Source organism: Fragaria vesca, linkage group LG2 (genome assembly GCF_000184155.1).
Source record: "Fragaria vesca subsp. vesca linkage group LG2, FraVesHawaii_1.0, whole genome shotgun sequence".
Classification (NCBI taxonomy): Eukaryota; Viridiplantae; Streptophyta; class Magnoliopsida; order Rosales; family Rosaceae; genus Fragaria; species Fragaria vesca.
Genome location: NC_020492.1, coordinates 31976106 through 31980862, shown reverse-complemented (window position 1 = coordinate 31980862; position 4757 = coordinate 31976106). Strand labels below are relative to the sequence as shown.

At 37.5% G+C, this 4757-nt stretch overlaps 1 non-coding gene across 1 annotated transcript in view; it reads left to right on the top strand.

Moving 5' to 3' along the window:
* Nucleotides 1-4155: 4155 nt before the first annotated feature.
* Nucleotides 4156-4757, top strand: part of LOC101303773 — a 1576-nt gene continuing 974 nt past the window's right edge. Inside the window, exon 1 of the transcript XR_184107.1 lies at nt 4156-4733. This is a non-coding gene — a transcript (uncharacterized LOC101303773). The remainder of the gene's footprint in view (nt 4734-4757) is intronic.

Genomic DNA, 4757 nt, shown 5'->3' with positions numbered 1-4757 from the left:
GGGGGGGCTGGAATTACACTGGTTTATCAAAATGATAGATGGAGACGAGAGAGTTTCAAGAAGAAGAAGTATGAAAGGGCAAAATTACCCTTCAAATTTTGTCAACTTACAGTCGACTAACGGAATAAATGACTCTATATACCTAAATTCGGTCAAGTTGGGAACTTGAGATATCATTGTGATGTTTTTAAAACTTGGGATACCAAAATTTATAAAGACCAAAAGTTGAAACACTATTTGGACAAATTTCCCTTTTCAAAAAGTAAAAAGAAAAATTACTCTATTTTTCACTTTCCGATTAAAGACAAAATACAACTGGGTCCTTCTTGTAAATCCAAGAAAGCTAAAACTTGTTGAACACAGGTTCAGTTAGGGCTAGGCACGGGACGGGATGGGCGTCCCGTCCTGAAAATAAAAGAACAGGACGGGAAGGCGTTTTTAGAAACCTGTCATGTACGTCCCAATTCTGACAAATTAACCCTTAAAAAAACTGAAAATATCAAAAATCACACAAGCAAAAAAAAAAAACATGAATGAAATTAAAAGTACTGAGATAAAACACTTTCGAGTTCAGCATAAGTTGTCCACCAATGTAATTCTCCCACAAACAGTGTGGCTGAACCATTCTCAACTGGAGGACGGATTTGGTTATCATTAACCATTGGACGATTAAGATTGACCTTCATATTCATTTGATTAGTGCCACATGTGCAACAGCTGAAGGACCAGTAGTGCTAGATTTCATTGATTGAAGAGGCTCATTAGCAAATTTTCCAGTAACTTCTAAAGAATCAACACCACCATTCGAGGGTATAATTGTTGAACCCTGAAACCCCATATGCCTGACTTGAGTTTCAGGCACATTAGCCACTGGTGGCTGAACCTTCTGTTCAGGAACAGTAGAATAATTTCCTCCAACTGAAACACCCAGAATTTTCATTTCCTGAGATGCACCAGCTTGAACTCTTAGTTTGGGAGCAACAGTTTTCTGAGCTTGAAGTCCTCCCTTCCCAACACTACCAGCCCCTACTGGTGCCTCAGATCGATGCATCTGGAGGAAACCCTCTCCAACATCAACATCATCATAGAGATCGTCATACTCATCATCTTCCACCATCGGTTCTTCATCTGCAGCTTGGGTCGCATCAGGTTTTTGGTTTAGCATTTAGGTATCGAATTTGGTTGAGAGGCTGGAGGGAGTGGAGGCGTTATGTTTGAGAGTGAGATCGAATTTTCTTTTGTGTTTAGGTTTTACTATTTTAGACCAAATTGAGTGTGGTTGAGTGTATTGTAACATCATGCAACCTAAAAAATCGAATATAAAATGATCAAAATTAGGTATTCTAATATTATGGGACGGACCGGGATTTTTCGAGATAGTCCCGATCCTGTCTCGTCCTGTTTCAACATTACCATAACGGGACAGGACGGGACGGGATTGCCATTTTCAAAACTTATCCCGTCTCGTCCGGTTAACTTTCGGGACGGGACCGATACGAGATCAGGATTCCGGTACTAAGTGCCCAGCCCTAAGTTCAGTCCTCATCATCACACTCATGCTCTCTCACTAAAACCAAATCCTAGTCGTTGGTTTCTCTCATCTCCCCCCATCCATGACCCTTATGTTCTCCAAGCCGTGATAAACTATGTTCGATTTAGGTCCTAGATTCATGTAAAGAAGTAATGTATGATGACTTGCCTACATCTAATCAAATCTAGAATACTATATATTTTATTTTTTTCTTTCGATCTGTTTTAAACAATTTGTCAAACATGATTTATGTATATATACGCTAGTTTGATTACATGTCCTGCATTTTGATGTAATCTACCGGACAACATTTGCTCTTTTCCTATATTTGTATTATTAAAATGTGAAGTTAAAAAATGAATTACTTGTTGGAGCTATAACTATTATACAATACCTCCATTTTTGTGATATTCTACAATCAGCTCTATATTTCATTATTTCTACAATCAGCTTCTAATGAGGACCTTTGCATATATATATATATATATATATACCTTTCCATCATAAGCAACATTAGTTTAGTTAGATTATCCCAACAGCAACACGATGCATGCTTAGCACCAGGGACGTATTTAGGTGGAACTGTGGAAGGCTATTTGGGCTGTAGCATAACCGAAATTTTCCCTCGAAAACGTCATATATAATAAAGTGCAGATAGAATAATCAATCATCATCCAGCTTAGTTGGTTAAGGCTTTTGTTCGATTCCCACACCCAAGGTCTTAGCGCATCTCCAACAATGTCTTCCATACCCGTATTCATAGTCAAAACCTATAAAAACTCATCTTCAACAATTAAAACGTACTCAAACTCAAATAGTTCCTATCAGACCCACGACCTATTTTGGGTCGACTTGCAAGGAGGAAACCCATTTAGGTTGGCACGGGACCCACTCCAACACATCTGCACGTGAACATGAGGGGATTGAATACCCATTTATTTGTTGATGATCAAAACTCATATTCATACCCATACTCATACCCAAATTATAGAAAATGATTAAAATTTGGGTATGAGTATGGGTTTTGACAAAATGGTTGGAGATTGAATATGGGTTTGAATAGTAATGAGTGTAGGTGAGTCAAAAAATAGGTTTCATTATGGGTTTTAGGTCACCTTGTTGGAGATGCCCTTAGGTTCAAGCATCATTGTAGGTTTCTTTATCTATTTTGCCAACTCTTCCTCATTTTACTTTCTTTTCTTTGTTGTTTTTCTCCTTCATCTAAAAGATATATTGATTATACATAAGAGTATTGGCTCCAATGACAATATAATAGACATTAACCTTATGATCGTTAGGTTATAGATAGAGACCAAAAAAAATTTCGGCCTCGCCCACAATAAATTTAGCCCAACCCAAATTTCAATCCTGGATACATCCCTGCTTAGCACATTTTCATTTATACATACATATATACGAAATTGAACATTAATTAGCACTGAATGCAGCACATCAGGTTCCTTTCTTATGAATTCATGCTACCATCCAATGCGCAGAAGGGCATGTTTGACGCATTTCCGTCTCTGATCTCCCGTTGCAGTATACGGCGCCGTCCACGCTCATGTCGTCAAAGTGCAATGCCTGTATGTAATCATGAAGCCTTCCCTAGATAGAGGGGCTACAGAAGAAAGGAGTCTTGAGATGCTTCCACTCTCCAGTCTCATATGAATATATGTTTATTTTGTGTTGCCCGCTCTCATCATAGTACGGGTAGTTGGTAACGTAGACCACCTTGTAATAAGGCGATTTGGAAGGATCAAAAGCCAAAGCATAGCGCACAAAAACATAATTGTTCTTGACATTCGGACAAGAAAGAGTCCGGAATTAGTTGGTAGTGGGATTGACAACAAATATGGGATGATGGTTTCTTTGATGATCAAGATTATGGCAGATGAAGAGGTCATTGTAGGACCGCTACAAGAAAAGTATCCATTGATAACATTGAACGATAGTGTTTTTCCCCTAAGTTCTATGTATTCAATTAATGATAGCGATTTTCTTATAAACGCTACGAAAATATTTGAATTAGACAAAAACAGGGAGGGCGGGCTTCGAAATGTAACGCGAGGCTTCTAAAATGATAAGCGCCTCGGCTCTTTTTAAAATATAAACTACTATTTACTGTGTAAAAGAAAACTTAAACCATTCTAGATTTGCAGTCCTCAAAAAAAATAAAATAAATAAATAACTAAAAAAAATCTGGTATGTCTTCATCTCTCCTCTCGTTATCTACCTTTTCTTGCTCTCTGTCATGAAACCTCATGGTAAGTACTCTTCTTCCCTATGTTTTGATCATTTTCAATCTTTCGATCGATAAAGGAATAAATTGAGATTAATCTTGCAGGGCGCGAGAATGCGAAGGGGGTTAGGGTTTTTGTGGAGAGGAAATTTGTGGTGGCAATGGAGGGAAGTCGGAAGAGAATCTCAACGTCGAGTGCAGCAAATGCAAAGAGAAAGGTGATTCAAACCCGAGGGCTTGAAGTTCGACAAGGCCGATTGGGAACTCTTGCTCTCAGAACCGGAACTCCATCTTAGGATGGTTTGGAAAGGTAAAATTTATGCACACAAGGTGTTTGTTTAATTGTCTCACCGAGTCACTGGGCAATGCATTGATTAATTTCTTAGTGTATGAAGATGTGAAGTTGGGGTTTGGGTTTCTGTTTCTGAGTTGAATTTTTGACTGTATTCTTGTGTATATGATTGATTAATCTTACTTCGGAGATATGATTAAAATCATTAGCAATTTGTGAATAAAAATTAACTTGGGCCCTTTGTGAATTTGAACTACTACAAACCGTTCTAATATCTGTAATTTGACGACACTTCAAATCACAGTTACATTCTTCTCTTGAATAAGATCTATTTTGTTACTTTTATAGTTCTGATTTTAATGCTTCTTCTCAATGGAAACCCAAATTGAAAACTCAATTAATTATTGTGATTTGTTTTGACATCTTTTTATTGTGATCGATGACAGTTCTGATTATATTGTGCACAGAGTAAGTTTTCTATCACTTTTCCTTTTGTTCTTCCTTTCTTATTATTGCTTATGGCTTATGCCCATAAAGATTTTATTCTGAAGCACATTCCTAATATTTTGTAATTGATTATTGCATTAGTTTGTTGCTATTGGTTGATCATCAAGTTGCTGGAAGGTTCAAGGATAACTACATTGGGTGTCATGCAACTCTCTTAACTACTTGTAAGGTTGCTCTCTCTCTCTCTC